This window comes from Grammomys surdaster, unplaced genomic scaffold (genome assembly GCF_004785775.1).
Source record: "Grammomys surdaster isolate TR1022 unplaced genomic scaffold, NIH_TR_1.0 1149, whole genome shotgun sequence".
NCBI lineage: Eukaryota > Metazoa > Chordata > Mammalia > Rodentia > Muridae > Grammomys > Grammomys surdaster.
Window position 1 is genome coordinate 326,150 of NW_021605568.1, and position 25,324 is coordinate 351,473.

A 25,324-nucleotide genomic window follows, 5' to 3' on the forward strand; every position below is an offset into this window, starting at 1 on the left:
GTGTATGTGTCTGTGTGTCTGTCTGTGTGTGTCTATGTGTGTTTGTCTGTATGTGTCTATGTGTGTCTGTGTGTGTGTTTCTGTGGGTCTGTGTGTGTGTCTATCTACGTGTCTGTGTGTCTGTGTGTATCTGTGTGTGCATGTCTGTCTGTGTATGTGTCTGTGTGTCTGTCTGTGTGTGTCTATGTGTGTTTGTCTGTATGTGTCTATGTGTGTCTGTGTGCATGTGTCTATGTGTGTGTCTGTACATTTACAGCAAGAGTTGATATTTAGTTACCATTTTGCATCAACTTGTAAGATTGCCTCCCACTGATCTTTCTCATCATCATAAAAATAGTCCAATAAATCTCATTTAATACAAAAAAAAGCCTCTATTTCTCGTCATCCCAGTCCTGTATTCTCTTACTACTTTAACTGTAAAGGCTTGTTAATCAGTGAAGTATATTTCTCACACTGAAATATACTTTTGTGTCTACCCCAGTTCCTTTTCCATTCAGGATTCTGTTCATGCCATTTCTTGTCATCAATGAAACTGGGAATTAATTTCTTTAATATTCATTTCTCAATATAATATGCTGAACAAAAAGTAATGGAATGGCAAGGTAAGCACTCAGAGAAATCCCTCTACACTAAAAGTGACTGGCTCTCCAGTGACCTCAGAAGGACAAACATAGGACCAATTTTCTTTAACAGTTTCTTGCAGTGTCTACAGACTGAAATTCACCTGAACACTCTCTTTGAAGAAACTCACCTGAACACTCTCTTTGAAGAAGTTCCCTGAATGGCAGCTCAAGCTTCTCACCAAATGATGGAGACTGAAGCTGTGAATGAGTCCACACAAAACAAAGAACTGAAAACACTTAAGACTTCAGAAGCAATGATTACTGCCTCTCCAGCTTCTAAGGCTGCATACTCTGAAGCCCAGCAGAAGATAAGGTTGAAGTTTCCTATGTTTGCTTGCTAGGCACATTTCTCTATTTTTACATCGTTATCCTTTAAGCAGCTGATTACCCTCTGGGACACAAGTCTGGAGAGCCAAGAATTTAATTTTGCTGATTCCCAAGGACCAGTGACTTTTGGTTGTCTCTTCACCATGAACTCAACTTCTCTCTAGAGGTCTTGTCTCCTAGCACCTTTACTCCATTGACATTTTCCTAAAGCCTAACACAAATGGCCTCTCCTAAAATCAATCTCATGAATTTTTAAAATATTAGTCAGTGGATGGTACAAAAGTCGCTGAAACTTCAGAAAACTGTTCACCACATCTGAGGTTTCATCCTACATTCATCAGAATGGCTAAGATCAAAAACTCACGAGATATCACATGCTAGCAAGGGCAACACTTCTCCATTGCTGGTAGTAGTGCAAACTTGTAAAACCACTTTGGAAATCAACATGGCGGTTTCTCAGAAAACTTTGAATAGTTCTACCTCAAGACCCAGCTATACTACTCCTAGTCATATACTCAAAAGACTCTCCACCATCCAACAAAGAGACTTGCTCAACTATGCTCATAGCAGCTTTATTCGTAATAGCCAGAAACTGAAAACAATCCAAATGTCCCTCAACTGAAGAATGGATAAAGAAAATGGTCCTGTGGAGGCATGATTACCCAGAGTAGGGCAATGCTAGGGCACTGAAGCAGGAGTGGGTGGCAGGTAGGAAAGCACCCTCATAAAGGCTGGAGACAGGAGGGGATAAGGGGTTTCTGGAGAAGAAACTGAGAAGGAGATAACATTTGAAATGTCAATAAATAAAATAACCAATAAAAAAATGAAAAAAGGAAAAGTAAATGTGGTATAACTACACAGTGGAATACTAATCAGCTATTAAAAATCAAGACATCATGAATTTTGCAAGCATATGAATAGAACTTGAGAATATCATCCTGAGTGAGGTAACCCAGTCCCAAAAGGAGATACATTATATGTACTCACTTCTAAGTGGATAATAACCATAACATACAGGTACCATGTTATATTCCACAGACACAAAGAAGCTGAACAGAAAGGAAGGCCCAAGTTAGGAAGCTTGAATCTCACTTAGATGGAAGAATAAAATATTAATAACAGGCAGATGGAAGAAGGTAACTGGGAGGGAAGGGATTTGAGAAAGGGAATCAAGGATTCACTATCAGGTGTGGGGAAGGACAGGAGAGATGGCCGGATGGCCATGAAGTGAATGGAAGTCTGTAACTGACAGGTATGAGGATGTGGAGATCATCTCCAAGATGAGACAGAGACCTGGGATAAGGGAGGCACCCAAGAATCAATGGGGATAGCCTTAGCTGTGACTCATTACAATTGAGGTTGTGGAACTTGAAGAGGCTACCTCCTATAGCCAGACAGGAACCCCAATGGCACATTAGAGACACTAATCAACTCAGAAAACTTTCAATCCCAATTTATTCTATCTCTTTTAACTCTTATTGAGCTTGCTCTTTGACAATTTCATACAAATATTGCATGCATTATGATTATGAGGGTGCTTTCCTACCTGCCACCCACTCCTGCTTCAGTGCCCTAGCATTGCCCTACTCTGGGTAATCATGCCTCCACAGGACCATTTTCTTTATCCATTCTTCAGTTGAGGGACATTTGGTCCTAACCACCCTACTCAGTATCCGAACTTTCCACACATTCCTCCATATTCTTTCTCATCAAAAGCTCCTAGATTCAAATTTTCATATGAAAGTAAATATCCTAAAGAAGAAGTTACCTGCAATAAAAAGAGAAGACCACCAGGATAAAGATAGTGAGGTGGGTTGTTTATAGCTTCTGGCTATTATAAATAAGGCTGTTATAAACATAGTGGAGCATGTGTCCATGTTATATTTTGGAGTATCTTTTGGGTATATGCTCAGTAGTGGTATAGCTGGGTCTTCAGGTAGAACTATTTCCAATTTTCTCAGGAATCACCAGATTGATTTGCAAAGTGGTTTTACCCACATGCAATCCCACCAAGAATGGAAGAGTGTTCCTCTTTCTTCACATCTTCTCCAGCATCTGCTGTCACCTGCATTTTGACCTTAGCCATTCTGACTGGTATGAGGTGGAAGCTCAGGGTCATTTTGATTTGCATTTTCCTGATGACTAAGGATATTGAACATTTCTTTAAGTGCTTCTCAGCCATTTTACATTCCTCAGTTGAGAATTCTCTGCTTAGCTCTGTACTCCATTTTTAACAGGGTTATTTGGCTCTCTGGAGTCTAATATTTTGAGTTCTTTGTATATTTTGGATATTGTCAGATGTAGAGTTGGTAAAGGTCTTCTCCCAGTTGGTGGGTTGCTGTTTTATCCTATTGACAGTGTCCTTTCCCTTACAGAAGTTTTTTAATTTTATGAGGTCCCATTTGTTGATTGTTGATCTCAGAGCAGAAGCCATTAGTGTTCTCTTCAGAAAATTTTTCCTGTGCCAATATGTCAGAGGCTCTTCCCCACTTTCTCTTTTTCTTTTCTTTTTTGTTTTTGGATATTTTATTTATTTGTGTTTTAAATGTCATCCCATTTCCCCATTTCAACACCCCAGAGACCTCCTATCTCATTCCTTCTCCTCCTTTTTGTTTTATACCATTATAACTACATGCAAGTATTAAGATCAGTACTAGGTTGAAAACTAGCAATACAATAGATGCAAATAGTCAAAGAACAGCAAGACAATAAACACAAATAGTCAAAGAACAAGCAAGGCAATAAACAAAGTCTAATGATCACTCCCTTGATCACTGTTCCTAAGGGCTTATAAGGAACACCAAAATATCTGAGTCGACTTCCCTGTCCTAGCCCAAAGTTATTTTTAAATCTGAAGCTTACTATCTTGTTCTAGCCAAAATTTAGATTCCTGACTGAAATTACTTCTTTGTTCTAGCCTAATGTCACATTCCTGCCTGAAGCCTACTTCCTTGTCTTTGGCCAATGTCAGATTCCTGCCAATCAGCCCATTTCATTGTCCTTGGCCAATGTCAGAACAGCCCCAAAAGCTCTCAGCTTCTCCCACTTTTTTATTTCATAAACAAGACTGAGCCAGTCTTAGCTCATTCTGCCAAGAATCCCTTCCTTACCCATCTTGGAATATGCATTACCAAAAGCAATGCACTTATGTTTTAGGTTGGTAAGGCTCTGTGCAGAATCTTACACTTGGCTTGGCAGCCTGTCAATTTAATAACAGTCAGGGGGTCCATTTTCAGTTTCAAGCCATGTACTTTGGCTGCCAACATGTTGATGTTATTAAAGACAAGCTTTAACATGATATGCAGGTGTGGGACAGCATAAGGATATCTTGGTTCTTGACTGGGTATGGGCCTGGAACCCCGAGACTCCAAGGGAGAAATGACAGGTGTTCGGCCACATCCCCAGAACCCCGGGTCCTGACATGCAATCTATTCTCCATGGACCTACATTGTTCAGTCATGTAGACCATTACAGCCCCTCCCAAAGTGCACAGGTAGAGGGCATGACTACAAGTCTCAGGCCCTAGAGTTATTTACATACTAATGAAGGCCAGAGGGCAGAGTCAATTAAGCATTCTTACCTAGACCCTCCCCCATTTCTCCCTCCCTATTTAACTCAGGTCTGCCCTGAGTTTCACTGGGGTGCATCCAGATCCATCTACCATCCGCCATGAAAATAAACCCTTTTGGAACCAAGGACATTCTCATGTCATTGGGGCCTGCTGCCACCAAAGCTTCCAGGCTCTGGAACCTTAGACTTTGTCGTGTTTATGGGACCCACCACATGGAAAGTCTCCGGGACACCACCACAGCCTTTTACCCACAGGCAGGTATAAAAGTATTCCCGGTACAAAAGGTGCTAGCATGCTCAAGATATATATATCATTCTTGAAGCTTGACCAAAATAGAAATACGATCTCAGGCCATGGGTAGTTTTATCAGTAGTGTCTGCTACATCAACGCTCAGTAGAGCAGCATTCTTTAAATTCCTAAGCTCATTATGCAAAGTTAAAACATCAAGGTAGGTATTAGAATTATGGCAAATACACTGCAAGTGTCTTTAAACTTTTTCTAATTATAATGACTACCAGTGTAAATTTTAGGACTAACACATATCCAATTGTATTTGCCATTACACTTGAGATAGCAACTTTCTTTTAATCTCTGAACCTTTTTCCAATAATTTGAATAGAATAAAGATCATCAATCTGTTGTTTCAAATGCCCATGTAAATCCTCTTGTATATTGAACACATTAGTAACATTTTTTACTAAATGATTAACAAAAGTAGCTGTCTTCTTGTGTCAAGGAATTTACAGAAGCAGTGGTGCTAGCAATTAATGTAATTAAAGCTTTTATACCAGCAATAATCAAGCCTACTACCCTCTCGCTTCTGCTTAAAGTCTGACTCGCTTCTTCTAGTACTTGAAAGTTTTTTTCAGAAGACCAAGATTCTGTGATACTCAGGGAAATAAAACGAAAGTTGGCTGACAGACCTCCATAACTGACATGCCGGGCTTCAAACACTAACACAATTAGAAAGTGTACAATCAATACAACTTGTATTAAGTATTGTAGAAGAAACAAAAGTAATTTTAACTTGACAATTAAAAGAGCCTTGATACATGTAACCAACACTTGTTTGAAATCCAAATCATGTCCCAACTTTATCTCTTGCTAGCATAACATTATAAGGAATTGCAGCTAACTTCCAAATATGTCTCTGAAAATTTCTAGAACCAGCCTTCCAAATGAAGACTGTTATTTCCAATATTGGATTCATTTCTAGACCAGTTCATGATTGAGTCCAAATAACTGGTCTCATTTAAGAACAATACAAGAGTCATTATAACTTCCCTTTTTGATTCTCTGTTTCATAAGATCTAAAAAATTGAGACAAGGCGGCTTCTCCCATCAGGGGTATAAGTAAGCAAAGGTTTGTTGGGAACATATATCTAATACAGCTTCCCAGTCACCCATATCAGGGCACTTCTCAAGCTCACAGATCAGCACCATTCTTTGTCCTGGCATCAGCATATCTCACCATCACTTTGGCAGCCACATGCTCATTCAGCATCCTGCACAAAAAATACAAATATGCTCTCTTCCCTATATTAAATACCTGATAGGAATCATGCCATATGCCAGTAAGTGGATCCTTCCCTTTCACCTATGCATAAATATGCCTAGTTTTAGAGTGCCATAGACACTCAACAGAAAGTTCCTTGGCATCCAAATTTTTTAAAATATTAAAATAAAAAGAACATGATTTAAACATATTTGTGGTGTATAGATATATACCTTCCCACTTTTTATTTACTGAAGATGTTGTTTTAAAGTTCCATGGGCCCCTTCCACAGACCCTTGTCCTTGACAATTATAAGGAATCTCAGTAATATGGGTAATATTAAATTGCTGCCAAAAAGTCTGAAATGCTCAACCATTATCTGGTATTTTGTTTTGTTTTGTTTTGTTTTATTATTGGATAGTTTATCTACATTACAGTTGCTATCTTCTTTCCCCACTCCACCTCCCCCAGAAAACCCTTATCCCATTCTCCCACTTTATATTTCTATCAGGGTGTGCCCCCACCCATCCACCTACTCCCATCTCCCTACCCTCGAATTCCCCCAACCTGGGACATCCAGCCTTCCTCTCCCATTTCCTCTAGCACTGATGTCCAAAAAGGCCATTCTCCACTACATATTCAGCTGGAGCCATGGGTTCCTCCATGTGTGTTCCCAGGCTAGCTGTTTAGACCCTGGGAGCTCTGGTTGATTGGTATTGTCATTCTCCCCATGGGACCACAAACCCCTTCAACTCCTTCCGTCTTCTCTCTAACTCCTTCATTGGGGACCCTGTGATCAGTTCAATGGTTAGCTGTGAGCATCCACCTCTGTATATGTCAGGCTCTGACAGAGCCTCTCAGGAGACAGGTATATCAGGCTCCTGTCATCATGCATTTCCTGACATCCACAACAGAGTTTTCAGTTGGAGATTGCACCTGGGATGTAACCCCAGGTGGGGCAGTCTCTGGATGGTCCCTCCCCCAGGCTCTGTTCCACACTTTGTCTCAGTATTTGCTCCTGAGAGTATTTTGTTACTTGTCCTAAGAAGGACTTAAGTGTTCACACTTTGGTGTTTCTTATTCTTGGGCTTTACGTGGTCTGTGAGTTATATCTTGGGTATTGTGAGTTTTGGGGCTAATATCCACTAATCAATGAGTGCATACTATGTGTGTTCTGTTATGATTGGTTTACCCCATTCAGGATGATATTTTCTAGTTCCATCCATTTGCCTAATAATTTCATGAATTCATTGTTTTTAATAGTTGAGTAGTACTCTGTTTTCTAACTATACCACATTTTCTGTATCCATTCCTCTGTTGAAGGACATCTGGGTTCTTTACACCTTCTAGCTATCATAAATAAGGCTGCTATGAACATAGTGGAGCATGTGTCCTTGTTATAAATTGGAGAATCCTTTGGGTATATGCCCAAGAGTGGTATAGGTGGGTACTCAGCTGGGTCTAATTTTCTGAGGAACCGCCAGACTGATTTCCAGAGTTGTTTTACCAGCTTACAATCCCACCACAATGGAGAATTTGTTTTTTTACATTTTATATTTTCTTTGACAGTTGTGTCAATGCTTTCTATGGTATCTTCTGTACCTGAGATTCTCTCTTCTATCTCTTGTATTCTGTTGGTGATGTTTGCATCCATGACTCCTGATCTCTTTCCTAGGTTCTATATCTCATGGGGAGTCTCCTTTTGTGATTTCTTTATTGTTTCTACTTCCATTTTTATGTCCTGGATGGTTTTGTTCAATTCCTTCACCTGTTTGGTTGTGTTTTCTTGTAATTCTAAGGAATTTTTGTGTTTCCTCTTTAATGGCTTCTACCTGTTTACCTGTGTTCTCCTATATTTCTTTAAGTGAGTTATTTACATCCTTCTTAAAGTCCTCTATCATCATCATGAAGGTGATTTTAAATCTTAATCTTGCTTTTCCAATGTCATGGGGTATTAAGGACTTGCTATGGTGAGAGAGTTAGGTTCTGATAATGCCAAGTAACCGTGGTTTCTGTTGCTTGTGTTCTTACACTTGTCTTTCCCCATCTGGTTATTTCTAGTGCTATCTTCACTCACTGTTTCTGACTGGAGCCTGTCTTGTTGTCTTGGTTGTGTCAGAAATTCTTAGAGTCCAGCAGTCTCTGAGATCCTGGAATCCTGGGATCCTGGGATCCTGGGATCCTTGATGTGATAGCTTCTGGGAGTCAGGCTTCCTCTGTGATCCTGAAATCACATTATCTCCTGAGATACTGTGATCCTATTATCCTATGTCCCTGGGCATGTTAGACATCCGAGGAGTCCAATCTCCTCTGGGTTTTGTGGGATTGGGTGCAGAGCAGGTGCCCTAGGACTCCTCCATGTGCCAGTGCAGACTGGAAGGGTCCCATGCCACTGGCCATGAGTGAGTTCCTGCGTCCCTGTGGATCCAAATTACTCCTTGTTTGGGGGAGAGGGGTGTCACGACCTACTCACCTACGATCCTGGGCATATTAGAGCTTCAGGGATTCCAGCCTCCTCTGGGTTTTGGGGGCTTGGTTCTAGAGTTGGTGCTCTAGGACTGCTCCAGACACCAGTACAGACTGGAAGGGTCCACTTTCTCTTTTTCAAGAGATCATGAAAACAACATCTTTCACAATAGCCTCAAATAATATACAAAACCTTGGGGTAATTCTGACAAACCAAGTGAATGATATGATAAAAACTTCAACCCCTTAAAGAAAAAAATTCAAAAAAATAAAAATAAAAAGATAAAAAGTTCTCCCATAATCAGTGATTGGTAGGATTGTCATTACACCAAAAGTAATCTAGATTTAATTCAATTTCCTACAAAACCCCAACATAATTCTTTTTTAATTTTTTATTAGTTATTTTATTTATTGCAACACAATTCTTTGCAGACTTTAAAGGTAAAATATCTTAAATTCATATGGAAAACCACAAAACCCAAATACCTAAAATAATCCTGAACAATATAAGATGGTTGGAGGAATCATTGACCCAGATTTTAAGCTGTACTAAAGAGCTATAGTTAAAAAAAAAAAAAACATGTGGTGTTAGCATAAAAACAGATACATTCATCAGTAAAATCAAAAAGAAAAACAAGACATAAATTCACACACCTATGGACGCCTGGTTTTGGATAAAGAAGTCGGAAATACAGAATGGAAATAAGAAACATTTTCAACAAATGGTGCTGTCAAAGTAGATGTGTTCACGTATAAGAATGCAAATAGATCTATATTTATCACCCAGCACAAACTTCAACTCCAAATGTATCAAAGACTTCAACATAAAAGCAGATACACTGAACTTGACAGAAAAGATAGTGGGGAATGACCTTGAATACATTGGTGTACAAGAAAATTTTCTGAACAGACCACCAATTGAGCAGGCACTAATATAAACTGTTAATAAGCTGACATTATACAATGGAAAATCTTCTGTAAAGCAAAGAACATCATCATTTGGGCAAAGTAGAAACCTACAGAATTTGAAAGAATCTTACCAACTCTCTGTCCCATAGAGGTAATATCCAAAATATACAAAGAACTCAATGTAGGACCCCCGAAGGGCTGCCATGCTTTAGCTGAGACTTTCTGTGTGCTGCAGTCTGCCAAGTAACATTCTGCTGTTTTTCTAAGATCAAAACATCCTGATGTAGACATGGTGCCCCAGGCAGGAATTTACACTTTACAGCCCATTGCCCCCCAGTTGAGTTTCTGTTTGTGTTTTTCCTTCCCTGGCTAGGTGTATATACTGAACCTGCTTAGTAAAAGCTTTGGCATGCTCTCATAATGAATGACCTGAGTCTGTGTCTTCCTTTAATCCCCCAGGCTTATGCCTGAGCTCGGTACTGTGGCAGCACTGGTGCTGTCAAGTGGAGGTTCCACCAAGATCGGGAAAGAACCTGACGGGATCATTCCTGAAAGAAACCGACTGGTGCAGTGAGTGGAATGTATTAGAGAAGCGGATAGGGATCAAACTGAAAGTAGTGCTACGTGAGCATGAGTTTTGATTGCACCATGGGGATTATGAGTTCCTTCCTACAAGTAGTGGTACAGGATGATGCATCTAAAAAAAATAAAAACCAAAAAAAAAAAAAAACCTTTGTATGAGGCAGAGAATAGCTCCAGCTCTGAGGATGAGGAAGAAACTTTAGAAAAAAAGTAGCTTATTTAAAGGAAAAATTGAAGAAATGCAAGGTCTGAAAGGGAGCAGATTGAAAAGGGGAGCGACCACCTAGTAAAAACCCTTTTGTGGATTCTACAAAGGCCACTGATCCTTTGGCATATGATGAATGCTCCCTGAGGGATTGGTGGGTAGAGGAGCCCATCCCTAAAAAGAGGATGATTTTTTTCTAAAGCAGGTTCTAAGCATGCTGATCCTGTAATGTAAGTCCCTCACCCTAATAACCCTGGGCAAATGCTTAGGCAGCATGTGCCTTTGCCTTTTAAGGAATTAAAGAGCCTTAAAGAAGCAGTTTCCTCCTATGAGGCCTTGGCACCCTTTACTATGGCAATTTTTGAGTCTTATAGCACCTTTAACACCAGGAGATTGGCAACTATGCTGCGCAACGTTGACTGGAGGAGACTATTTACTGTGGAGGGGAGAATATCAGGAGCAATGCGTTACCCTTAGCAAGATTAAATGCACAGGCAGGGCAACACAAGAGAAATCTGGAAATGCTAACCGGATCAGGACAATATGCTGCTTTTCATCAGATTAATTTTGATCCTGTTGCTTTTGCCCAAGTTTGCCACTGCAGCTGTCAGAGCCTGGAAAGCTTTGCCTAATAAGGCAGCTGGAGAACATCTATCTAAAGTGGTTCAAGTCCTTGGTTCTCAGGACCGAGACGGGGGCATGTGGGCGCATGATCAGACAACCCACAGCCGAGAAAAATGAGAGGGATTGGGGATCCCTGCGCTCTGAGGCAGCCAGGGACCAACTGGTCTCAAGCCCTTGGCTCTCAGGACCGAGATGGGGGCATGTGGACGCATGCCGGATAACCCACAACCAAGAGAAACAAGGGGGAGGGGAAGAAGAAAGAGACCCTAGCAGCACCCGTGGAAGAGACTGTACTTGCTTAGCAGACTCAGTGGCCTGGCTAGCTTGCTTGAAGATGTGGATCCTCGTGGCTGGAACATAGAGGTCCTCCAGGTGAGAGATTAAGCAGCTGCAGCTTCAGTCAGCATGGGAGAAGCACAGAATCTTCACTGAGTCGATTCCTCGAAGCACCGGACAAGCAGGGTGGGAAGCTCAGCTGCATTCTGTAGCAGACTGGGGCGGCCCAGTTGTTGAAGTCCGTAGGTGTCTGTGCCCTGCTTTGGATGTGCCAAATGTGGGGAAAATTAGAGGCTGCAGCGGTGGTGTCCCCGTGGGTTTCCATGCTGCAGCTGGTCCCACATGCAGGAGGAACGTCTATGGTTCTAGCGGCCTGGAGGCTTTGGTGGTGGCAGGCCCAAATAACATGAAGAAATCCTTGGTTCCAAAAGGTTTATTGTCATGGCAGATGGTGGATGGATTTGGATGTATGCCCCGCAAAACTCAGGGCAGTCCCAAGTTATATAAGGAGGGAGAAAGGGGGAGGATGGGGGAGGATCGGGGGAGGATCTGGGAAGGCATCCTTAATTTGTTCTGGCCTTCATTAGTATGTAAATCCCTAGGCCATGAGGCCTCTAGTCACACCCTCTACCTGTGCACTTTGGGAGAGGCTGTAATGGCCGGCTTACATGACTGACTTTTATGGAGACTAGACTGTTTTTCAGGACCCTGGGTTCTTGGGGCACACCAAACTCCTGCAGGTTCTCACACAGAGTCTCGGAGTTCTAGGCAATTGCCCAGCCATGACCCAGAATACCCTTACACACTCCCACAAGGGGAGTTGTAGTTATTCCCCAGGGAGATAGAATTAGTCAGCTAGTTCTTTTGCCGAAGTTACTCACTAAACATGCTACAATTAAGGATACTAGATGTGATGAAGGTTTTTGATCCACAGGGACTGCTGCCTTCTGGGTTTCCACCCTCGAGGACCACCTTCCCTTACCCTTTGGGTTGATGAAAAGCCTATGCAAGGAATTCTGGATACTGGTGCAGATACTACTGTGATATCTAAAACATCCTGACATAGTTGCTGGCCCCTGGATAGTCCCTCTTCTACCTTACAAGGAGTGGCGAGCAGTAAGATCTTAAAATGATAAGATGAGGAAGGACATGAAGGATGGTTTCAACCATTTGTCTTGGAACATCTCCCCATTAATTTATGGGGTCGAAATGTACTTAACGACATTGGAGCTGTTCTCACAACCCAACCAATTCAGAGTATGATGGAAAGGCAAGGATATATTCCTGGGAAAAGATTAGAGAAATATTTACAAGGAAGATCCCATAGTGTGGCCAAAGGATGTCAGATAGTCAGACACCATAAAGACAAAACTGGAATAGGAAATTTATATTAAGGGTCACTATGAAACCTCCTAAACCACTATCCATCACATGGAATGCCAATGAGCCCATGTGGATTGAACAGTGGCCCTTATCTAAGGAAAAATTAGAGGCAGCTCATTTATTGGTATAAGAACAACTTTTGGCGGGACATATCATCCCATCTACATCCCCCTGGAATACTTCTATAATTGTTGTTAAGAAAAAATCAGGAAAATGGAGATTATTAACAAGACTTAAGGGAAATTAATAAAACTATGATGCCAATGGGGGCTACTCAACTTGGATTGCCTACACCAGTTGCTATTTCAAAAAAAAAAATGGCACATGTTGGTGATAGATTTGAAGGATTGTTTGTTTCTTTACCATACCCTTGCATCCTCAGGATTGTGAACGCTTTGCATTTAGTATTCCTGCAGTCAATTTTAAGGAACCATCCCATATATATATCATTGGGTGGTGCTGCCCCAAGGGATAGCTAATACTCCCACCATGTGTCAAGTCTACGTGGCAACCACTCTTCAGTCATCACAGAGAAGATACCCATACATGTATATAATCCATTATATGGACGATATTCTACTTGCAGCTAGGGAAGAAAAAGAGTTTTATGAGGCCTATGCTGAACTGTAAGATGATTTGCAAGCCGTAGGGTTGATTATTGCACCTGAGAAGATTCAAAAGAATTTTCCATATCAATATTTAGGACACAAATTATTACAAAAGGGGATTCGTCCTCAGAAGTTTCAGATTAGAATACTCTGAGAACTTTAAATGATTATCAAACATTGTTAGGAGACATAAATTGGTTGAGACCTTCCTTACAATTAAGCACAGGACATTTAAAACCTCTCTTTGATATTCTTAAGGGAGATGCATCACTCACTTCCCCCAGACAATTAAATGAAGAGGCTAGGGAATGTTTGAAAATGGTACAAGAAGCTCTTGAACAAGCACATTTAGATTATGTAGACTATTCAAGGAAACTGTTATTTTTGGTTTTTGCATTGAAACATTCCCCAACGGGTGCCTTTTGGCAGGAGGGCCCTATTTTATGGGTTCATTTGCAAGATTAACCCTCCAAGATTGTTTTATCTTACCCACAGGCAGTAGTATCCTTGTTTAAAGCCCTCAAAATTGTGTTGATTGGGCCTTGTTAGTTTGTACCATTAATAGCTAATTTGATAATCATTATCTAAATAATAAGTTGTGTCAGTTTTTTAAGTTCCACCCTGTGGTTTTCCCAAAACTATTTCCAATCGGGCTCTCCTAGTATTTACTGATGGATCCTCTAATGGTAGGGCTACAGTTGTTTCCCAAGGTAGAGTTGAGACCTTACAGACGACCAATTGCTCTTCACAATTAGCAGAGCCAAAGGGTGTACAATTGACACTATCTTTGTTCCCAAATGAAGCTTGAAATATATATGCTGATAGTGTATATGTTTCTCAAATTATGGAACTCTTGGAAACTGCATCTTATGTGGCACCTGTGTCTTCAATTTGCTGTTACCTATTCCAGGTGCAAGCTCTTTTATGGCAGCAAACTGCCCGTGTTTGTGGGTGATATTTGGGGACATTCGTTGTTGCCAGGCCCCTTGACCCAAAGTAGTAGTGAGGCTGATTTTCATACCAAATAAATTTTGCTTGCCTTAAATTTAGTCACTAATTATGATAAGGCTGTTGCTATTCATAATAAATTTCATCTTAATGCAAATTCCTTGATCATTGTAACATTACCAGAGAACAGGCTGTTCAAATCGTTACTCACTGACCTCACTGTGCTCCCCTAATTTGGGAGTGAATTCCCAAGGTCTTGCACCCAAGGATATTTGGCAAATGGATGTTACACATAATCCCTCATTTGGGAAATTACACTTCATTCATGTTACCATTGATACCTTTTCTGTTATGATTTTTGCCTCAGCTCACAGTGGGGGAAAAAAAAAGATGTTAAGACATTTGCCTATTTGGGGGTTCCCAGCCAAATAAAGACTGATAATGGCCCAGCCTGTGGTAGTGTGTCCTTTAATAAATTTTGTGATGACTATAATATTACCCATAAGATTGGGGTTCTGTATCATCCATGAGGCCAGGCTATAGTGGAAAGAGCACATTTAAGTTTGAAAATTTATCTTGAAAAAACGAAAAAGGGGAATTTTACCTCACCTCATGCAAGATTATCCTTTATTTTATATATTTTAAATTTTTTATTAGTGGATAAGTGGATGCATGGTCTGCAGCAGACAGACATTAGAAATGAGCCCAGAAGGCACTGGACTTAGTGAAATGGAAAGAATTGTCATCAAGTGTATGGAAATGCCCTGACCCTGTGTTAGTCAGGGTAAGAGGTTCTGTTTATGTTTTTCCTAAAGATACTGAAAGTCCTGTTTGGATTCCTGAGTGTTGTGTGCACCCTGTCACTATGGAGCCTCTCCCAGGTGGAGATCTACTGGAGTCTTGTGGGAAAAAAACAGTTCTGGTGTCAATGGGAATAAGTATCTCAACCTGGCAGGTCATAGTTTCCACCAACAAGACTACTGGAAAAGCTGCAGTTAATTTTGAGAAATCAACAATTTCTTAATGTACTCAACAGTTATCTATTTATATTCAGAAGATTAGTGATACTTGTGTGCAGCCTCTCTGTGGAGAGAAGTTTTTATCAGGACTCAAGCTGGCCAGAAGGCACCTTAAAGGGTGAGCTAGAGGTCCTTGTCTTTGGAAGTCCTAGCCTTTGGGGCAGCCACAGCGAGACTGATATTTCTTTGCTGCTTTTGCAGACAGCAGATCCAGTCCCAGGCAATTACTAAGCAGGTGTTCATGTTGCTGGCATGAGAGAACCCTTCTGCCCAGGTTTGGCTCAGCCTTTACCAAGAATAGTTAGTCAATGACAGGCAACTCCTTTGCAGTCCTTACCTACCTAAGACAGGGGCCCTGAGGCTGGCAGGGATTCCCAATGACAGGTAATTGGAATTGATGGAAGGTGACCTAAGACAGATGCTATTCACCTATAAAATAAAAACAGAGGACATGTAGGGCCCCAAAGGGCTGCCATGCCCTGGCTGAGACTTTCTGTGTGCTGCAGTCTGCCAAGTAACATTCTGCTCTTTTTCTAAGATCAAAACATCCTGATGTAGGCATGGTGCCCCAGGCAGGAATTTATACTTGATAGCCCATTGCCCCCCCCCAGTTGAGTTTCTGTTTGTGTTTTTCCTTCCCTGACTTGGTGTATATATTGAATATATTGAACTTGCCCAGTAAAAGCTTTGGCATTCTCTCATAATGAATGACCTGAGTCTGTGTCTTCCTTTAATCCTTCAGCTCTATGCCCAAGCTAGGTACTGTGGCAGCACTGGTGCTGTCACTCGAGAAACTAGATACCAAAACAAACATGCAAAAACAAACAAAACAAAAACAACCCCCCAAAACAAAAAAAAAAACAAACCACCAAATAACCCAATTAAAAATAGGGTACAGATCTAGACAGAAAATTCTCAGTATAAGAAATTCAAATGGCTATAAAACGCTTTAAAATGTTCAATGTCCTTAGCCTTCAGGAAAATGTAAATCAAAACAACTTTGAGATTTCACTTTACACTTGTCAGAATGGCTAAGATCAATAACACAATTGAGTGCTCATGCTGGCAAGGATTTGGAAAGAAGACATTTGTCCACTGCTGAAAGGAGGAAGAATTTGCACAATTTCCATATTGTGGAAATCAATATGGCAGTCCCTCAGAAAACTGGAAATTGATATATCTCAAGATCCATCTACACTACTCTTTGGCATATGCCCAAAGGACACTATGTCTTACCACAAGGATATTTTCTCAACTATGTCCATTTTTTGCTTTATTCATAATAATCAGAAATTGGATAAAATAGATGACCCTCAACAGAAGAATGGACAAAGAAAAGGTAGTATATTTACACAATTTAGTATAATTCAACTGTTAAAAAACAAATGACATCATGAAATTTGCAGGCAAATAGATGGAACTAGAGAAATTCATCCTGAGTGATGTAACCAAGAACCAGAAACACAAACATGATATGTACTCACTTATATAAGTAGACGTTAGGGGTTAAATAAAAAATAATGATGCTACAATCCACAGACCCAGAGAGGCTAAATAATAAAAATGATTTCCCTGGGAAGAGGAAATAGAATAGTTTTCTGGTATACTGGAAATAGGTATGGGAGAGGGAGGAATCAAATATAGAGAGAAATCAGATGGAGGATGACAGCGAGGGGAAAGATGCCTAGTAATGTGTGAAGCAGTGTTGAAACCTAGTGCAGTGGAAATTTCCTAGAATTTATTATGGTGATTCCAATGAGTACTTCTAGTTTGGGGGACATGGAATCTCAACTTGCCATATCTTATTGCCAGGCAAAATTTTTAGTTTTGGAACTGGGTTGGATTCATTTGAGTTGCTATTCAAGGTAGGGCGGCTGTGGATATTCCAAAACAATTCAGGCTGATGTAGACATAGGGTTGCTCTCTGCAAAGAAACAATATGTCCCATTGGTGAGGATGACCTACACACAGTTCATTAAAGGTGGAGAGGTGGAACTGGTGCCTCCATGGAGCCTTCACTCTTGTGTTCTAGTGTCTTTGGTGCAAGAAGGTACTACTGATACTACCAAAAGATAAGCATGAACACCAGTACATCCACAAAATCTTTGACCTACAACTTGTCCTGACTACAAGGGTGATGTTTGTGCTGGAGTAATGGTAGTGCAGAACTTGTGGAAGAGACCAACATCTATCTTATTTAACATGAGAACCACTCCATGAGAGGGAACCCATGCCTGACACTGCTTTGATGTCCAGGAGTCAGAAAGTTGATAGGCCAGAGATCTATGGTAGAGCAAAGCATGATTGTTCAAAAATCAATAAAATTATTCCTAGTGATATTCAGCTATACTCATATATTGGTGCCTTGTTCAGTTGTTCTCAGAGAGGATTCTGACAGCTTCAGATGGAAATAAATGCAGAGACCCACAGCCAGACTTTATGTGGAGAGAGAATTGAAATTGGAGGTTTCCATTGAGTCCTTCCCCTTGTAGCTTAGGAAATCCCAAAGAGTGGGGAAGGAATGATTCTAGGAGCCAGTAGGGATGGAGAATATGAGTAGTACATGGCATACTGAATCCACCAAGTTGGCTCATGTGGGCTCACAGAAATTGAGATGGTCTATAGAGGTCTTCACCAAGTCTTCTGCTTATATGATATAGCTTTATCTTGGTGTTTTGTGGGATTCCTATGGGAAAGGATGTGTCTCTGACTCTTTTGCCCAACCTTGGGATTCTTTTCCTCCTGTTGGGTTGCTTTGATTGGCCTACATATGAAGGCTTTTTGCCTGGTCTTACTGTATTTTGTTTTGCCATGTTTGGTTGTTGTCTCTAAAATCAGTTCTTTTCTGATGGAGAGGAATTGGATTTGAGGAAAAGGTAAGGTGTGCTCATGTGTTGGAGAAACCTGGAATGAGTGAAGGAATGGGAAATTGTGGTTGAAATGTATGAAATAATAATATATTTTCAATAAAACTTTTGACACTCCATAGATGCTAGGAAATTTTAAATTCAAGGAAAAGCACTACAAATATTATATTGAATGAGAGAACCATGACTGATAAAGACAAATTTAGCATGTTCTCTTTCATATGTGGATCTTAGTTTTAAATTTTATAAGTGCACATCTATATAGGAGTGATAAGTGTAGACAGACAGGAAAAATAAAGGAGCTCAAGAATGAGAATATTGTTTCCAACAAACGTGTACCATATAATTAAATCTTCCTAACTAATATATATGCTTATATGAAACACAAAACATATTATTGAGTAGATCAGTATATTACCTTCATCAGAAAATTCAAAGTTCCTTGTTAAGTTCTCTTACAATTTTATGAAATATTTCTTCCAGATGAACTTCTTCATCTTTTGAATGATCTTATTGTATATGTTGTGGTGCTCTGTTTGATTTGTTTTTACATTTCTATGTATTTCCATTGAGTTTCAATTTAATTTAGCATTTTAATTAATCATTTGAGAATGTAATTTAACACATTTTGATCATATTTACTCTAAGTCTTCCCAGATTGAACATCCACCTCCCCAGACCCACAACAATTTGTTCTTTTTTTTTTTTAATAATTCACTATGGTATATTTGAAACGTATGGATAGATATAGGGCCATTTTCTGGAGCACATTTGCCTACAGAGATCACAGCATTAAAAAACCTGACTATCCTTATTCTGGAAGCTATCAACAATTATTCAAGAGCATCTTAGGGATGACATCTCATGATTCACTCCCACTTTCATTCTACAATGTTGATTGGATTGATTTTCTGCAGATTTTGTTCAAGAAAACACAGCTGGTGTGAGTTCAGGCCTTATATCTAGAAGGAACTGTTCTGATCAGATCCTTCTCATGTCTAACTCTTACAATCTTTCCTTCTTCGCTGCTATGGTGGTCACTAAGTGTTTCCAGTATGATGGTATGGAACTCCTCATTTTTGCTGCACCTTCTTCTAACACTTTATCTCTGCTTAATGTATTTTGAGTTTTATGTTAACCACTCTACACTGCAAAAATACACTTCTCTGTTAATATCTGTGACCTGTGCTGAGGGATATAGAGATAGAAGTTATTGAAAATTGCTTGATTTAGATGATTAATAAGAGCAGGCTCACCCTAGGGACTCTTTGTCAGACTATACAGTCATGGGTTGCTTTCTGTGGAGAAAGCCTTAAATACATTTGTGCCACTACTGTAACCTCAACCACTGTACCTTGCTAATTGAATCACATTTTTATTTTAATCTTGATGATTCTCATCTTTAACTTTATATTATATAAATGTAAGGTTTTAAATAAAATTTTAAAATAAAAAACTACAAAAATCCACATTGAACTATATGTAGGCATCAGGAGACAGCCACATTTTCATGCTAAGATTTATTGTCCTCTTGAACTTCAAGAATTCTTATGCACATAACAACAGTTTCAGGAGATCAACATGCATATCTCTGAACCCCACAACCTGCCTGTACCCCAGGAGATATGCTTTAACCAGGGACATAGGAGACCTGCCCTAACCAGAGACGGTACTGCATGACTCCCAGGAGACCTGCTATACCCAGGTTACATAACTGTGTCTTTGAGGAGGCTTGTTCAAATCCAAGATACCCAGGCCAGTTAACACCAGAGATAACCAGATGGCAAAAGATAAGAGCAATACCATAAGTAACAAAATTCAATATAATTTGGCACCATCAGAACCCAGTTCTCCTACCACACCAAGCCCTGGCTACCCTAACACACCTGAAGGGAAAAATTTTGACCTAAAATTCCATCTCATGAAGGTGCTAGAGACCATTAACAAGGATATAAATAACTCTCTTAAAGAAATACAAGAAACAACAGGCAAACAAGAAGAAGCTCTTAAAGAGTAAACAAATAAACCCTGTAAAGAAATACAAGAAAATGTAATCAAACAGGTGACAGAATAGAACAAACTCATCCAAGATGTAAAAATGGACATACAAAAAATAAAGAAATAACAAATGGAGACAACCCTGAAGATGGAAAAACTAAGAAAGGTATCAGGAGCTATAAATGCAAGCATCACCAACAGAATACTAGAGAGGAAATTGAGAATCTCACTTCTAGAGGATACCCTAGAAGATATTGATGCAACAGTCAGAGAAAATACAAACTGTAAAAAGTTTCAAACCCAAAACATCCAGGAAATTTGGAACACAATGAAAAGACCAAACCTAAAATAATAGGAATAAAAGAGGGTGATGATTCCCAGTTCAAAGGGCCAGAAATATCTTCAACAAAATCATAGAAGAAAACTTTCCTAACTTAAAGAAAAATATGGCCATAAATGTACAGAAAATATACAGAACATCACCAAAACACTAAATGTACAGAAGAAAGAATATTAAAAGCTGTAAGGGGAAAAGGTCAAGTAACATATAATAGCAGACCTATCAGAATTATACAAGACTACTCAATAGAGATGCTAAATGCCAGAATATCCTGGACAGACGTCAAGCAGACCCTAAGAGACACAGATGCTACCCCAGATTATTATACCAGCAAAACTTTCAATCACCATAGATGGAGAAACCAAGATATTCTATGACAAAACCAAGTCTAAACAATATCTTTCTACTAATCCAGACCTGCAAAGGATAATAGATGGAAAACTCCAACACAAGAAGAAAAACAACACCATAGAAAAAGCAAGAAAGTAATCATCTTTCAACAAACTCAAAAGAAGATAGCCACATAAACATAATTCAGCTTCTAACAAGAAAAACAAAAACAGGAAGCAACAATCACTGGTCTTTAATATCTCTTAACATCAATGGACTCAATTCTCCCAGTAAAAAGACATAAATGAACAGACTTGATAAGTAACAGGACCCAGCATTTTGCTGCATATAGGAGACACACCTCAGTAACAAAGACAAACAATACCTCAGTCTAAAAGGCTAGAAAAAATTTTCCAAGCAGATGGTCCAAAAAACAGCTGGAGTAGCCATTTTAATATCCAATAAAATAGACTTGAAACCAAAAGTAATCAAACAACATGGGGAAAGACACTTCATACTCATGAAAGAAAAAAAATCCACCAAGATAAACTCTCAATTCTGAACATCTATGCCTGGAAAGCAAGTGCACCCACATTTTTAAAGAAACTCTACTAAAGCTCAAAGCACACATTAATAGTAGGAGACTTCAACCCCTACTGTCACCAATGGACAGGCCATTGAAACAGAAGCTAAACAGAGATATAGTGAAACTAACAGAATTTATGAACCAAATGGATTTAACAGATATCTACAGAACATTTCACCTCCAAACAAAACAGTATACCTTCTTCAAAGCACCCCATGGAACCTTCTCCAAAATTGACCATGCAACTGGACACAAAGGAAGTTTCATTATATAAAAGAAGATTGAAATAATACCATGCATTCTATCAGTCTGCCACAGACTAAGTTTGGACTTAAATTACATCAAACTCAACAGAAAATCCACATACTCATGGAAACAGAACAACTCTTTACTAAATAATTACTTGGTCAGGAAATAAATAAAGAAAAAAATTAAATACTTAGTATAATTCAATGAAAATGAAAGCACAGAATACCAACACTTATGGAACACATAAAACCAGTGTTAAGAGGAAAATTCATAGCAATAAGTGCCCTCATAAAAAGATTGGACAGTTCCTATACTAGCAACTTAACAGCACACTCTGGAACACAAAGAAGCAAACACATCCACAAGGAGTAGATGGCAGGGAATAGTCAAACTTGGCTGAAATCAACCAATTAGAAACACAGAGAATGCACGGAATCAACAAAATTGAGAGCTAGTTCTTTGAGAAAATCAACGAGATATATAAACCCTTAGCCAAACTAACTAAATAGCACAGTGACAGTACTCAAATTAATAAAAATCAATAACTAAGAGGTGGGCATAAGAACAGAAATGGCGGAAGTTCAAAAAATCTTTGCTACAAAAACCTGTATCCAACAAAATTGGAAAATATAGACAAAATGGATGATTTCCTAGACAGATACCATGTACCAAAGTTAAATCAAGATTAGATAATCTATCTAAATAGTCCCATATCCACTAAGGAAATATAAGCAGTCATTAGAAACCTCCCTTCCAAAACAAAGGCCAGGGCCAGATGTTTTAGTGCAGAATTCTACCAGACCTTGAAAGAATAGCTAATACCAATACTCCTCAAACCATTTTATAAAATAGAAACAGAAGGATAATTACCTAATTCATTCTATGAAACCACAGTCACTCTGTTACCTAAACTACACAAAGACTCAGAAATGAAAAAGAATTTCAGATCAATTTTTTATGAATGTTAATGCAAAAGTACACAATAAAATTCTTGCAAATCAAATCCAAGAACACAACAAAAACATCATTCACAACTATAAAGTAGGCTTCACCCAGGGGATGCAGGGATGGTTCAATACATGAAAATCCATGAATGTAATCCACTATAAAAACAAACTCAAAGAAAAAAATACATGATCATCTCATTAAATGATAAAAAAAGCCTCTGACAAAACCCAACACCCCTTCATGTTAAAAGTCTTGAAGAGATGAAGATTTTATGATACATACCCAAATATAATAAAAACAGTTTACAGCAAATCAACAGCCAACATCAAATTAAATGAGAAGAAACTTGACACAATCTCAGTAAAATCAGGGAAAAGACAAGGGATCCCACTCTCTCCCTATCTATTCAATATAGTACTTCTCTTGGAGTTCTAGCTAAAGCAATTAGACAACAAAAGGAGATCCAGGAGAAATCAAAGTATTACTATTTGCAGATGATATGATAGTATACTTAAGTGATCCCAAAAATTTGACCAGAGAACTCCTAAACCTGATAAACAACTTTAGCAAAGTGGCTGGATATAAAATTAACTCAAAAAATCAGTAGCCTTCCTCTACTCAAAGGATAAATAGACTTATTCATAATAGCCAGAAGCTGGAAAGAACCCAGATGTCCTGCAACAGAGGAATGGATACAGAAAATGTGGTACATTTACACAATTGAGTATTACTCAATTCTTAAAAGCAATGACTTTGTGAAATTTGCATGCAAATAGACAGAACTAGAAAATATCATCCTGAGTGAAGAAGCTTAGTCTCAAAAGAACGCACATGGTATGTACTCACAGAGAATATTAGCTAAAAACAAAAAACAAAAAAAAAACTCAGAATACCCAGAATAAAACTCACAGGCCATATGAAACCCAAGAAGGAAGACCATACTAAAGTGTGGATGCTATAGTCCTACTCTAAAGGGGAAAGAAAATAATCTCAGGAGGTAGATGGGTAGATGTATCTTAGAGGAAGAAATGAGGAGGAGGGAAAGGGGGGCTGGTTCAGACACTGGGGAAGATGAGGGAGAAATACAGAGGGTTAGGAATTTTAAAAGAGGTGTGAAGCAGTGGAGGAGGGACACTAGAAAGTCCCAGATGCCAGGGATGCAAAAGGTTCCCAGGATGCAATAGGGAGGGCATTAGCTGAAAAAAAAACAATAAAGGAGAGATAGAACCTGTAGAGACCATATCCAGTGGATAGGCATGGCCCTCAGTTGAAGGATGAGTCACCAACCTACCTCAAAAGTAATAATCCAGAATCCTGCCTGTTGAAAGAAAATGCAGGGACAAAGAGTGAAGCAGAGACTGAAGAAAAGGCCATCCAGAGACTACTCCACCTAGGGATCCATCCCATTTGCAGACACCAAATCCAGACACTATTGCTGATGCCAAGAAGCGCTTGCTGACAGGAGCCTGGTATAGATGTCCCCTGAGAGACTTTGTAAGAGCCTGACCAATACAGATGAAGATACATGCAGCCAAACATCGGACTGAGTGCAGGGACCCCAACAGAGGCATTAAGGCAAGGATTGAAGGAGCTGAATGGTTTTGCAACTATATAGGAAGAACAACAATATCAACAAACCTGACAACCCAAAGATCCCAGGGACTAAGCCACCAATCAAAGAGTACACATTGGGGGACACATGGCATCACCTAGATATGTAGCAGAGGATTGCCTTATCTGGCATCAATGGGAGGGGAGCCCCTTGGTCCTGTGGACACTCAATGATGCAGTGCAGGGGAATGCTAGGGTGCTGAATCAGGTGTGGGAGCACCCACATAGAGGCAGACAGGAAGAGGGAGAGAATAGGGGATTTGTGGAGGTGGAGGGGAAACTGAGAAAGGGGATAGTATTTGAAATGTAATAAAATAAATAATCAAAAAATTAAACTAATGTAAGAAACATATGCATAACATCTTTAGCCATAAAACAAACACAAATAAAAACTAAACTTAGGTTCTACAACTCAGTTAAAATGATCATTTTGAAGAAAGAAAACAAAGGGAGAAGGTACTTATACACAGAGATGGGGATATACTCTAATGCAGCCACTGTAGCAATCAGTATGGAGGTTTCTCTGAAGATTTAAGAGCGTGTTCTTGTTATTCCATTCTTGGCAACATACCATAAGAAAGCCAAGTCAATATAAAATAGAAGCACATGTGCATCCAATTTATGGTGTCAGCCTAGATGCTCATCAATGGATGAATACCTAATAAATTGTGGCAAAGATTTGTTACACAAAGAAGTATTATTCACCTATGAAAAAATGAAATTATGCCATTTGCAGAGAAGTAGAATTGGAGATCATTTCAGTAAGCAAAACAAACAAAATTTACTGACACATATTTTCTTCCATATAATATAAATTAAAACACATAGAAGTAGATGGGATGTTATTTAGAGGTTGGGTATTAGGAAATACAGGGAAAACAAAATGATAGAGGTAATATGACCTTTATTTAAATTTTAAATATGATCCATGTGTATTCTACATGGGTGTGAAAGTATCATAATAAGCCTGGTTACTTTACACTTATCTTTGATCAGATACGAATTTTATTCCTATAATCTAATGGGGTGGGGTAAAGCTGCTGAATGTGAACAGAAGAACTTGTAACCTCCAGCACACAAAAAAAAAAAATGGAGGAGGTAATGCACTAGTGAACACTTAGATAGTGAGGAATTTCGTCCTGATAAAGACTATTCCAATTTTATCATGATGATTCATGTGGAGATTTGCTGAATTGAATGTTTTAATTTACCAAGTCTAGGCTGATCCTGAAGATTCTGCATTTGTGACTAGTTCTGTGAAAGTAAATTATAGGTGAGACAAAATGAAGAATAAAACTTCATAAAACAACAAACTGCTAGTGAAGCATGAATACATACATATAATACATAGAGCTTTA

General features: G+C 39.2%; 1 protein-coding gene across 1 annotated transcript in view; it reads right to left on the reverse strand.

The window, feature by feature from the left end:
- Positions 1–949, reverse strand: part of LOC114634945 (olfactory receptor 1082-like) — a 4,855-nt gene extending 3,906 nt beyond the window's left edge. The window contains exon 1 of the mRNA XM_028783571.1: positions 752–949. The gene's annotated coding sequence lies outside the window, so the exon portion shown is untranslated. The remainder of the gene's footprint in view (positions 1–751) is intronic.
- Between the last annotated feature and the right edge of the window lie 24,375 nt (positions 950–25,324).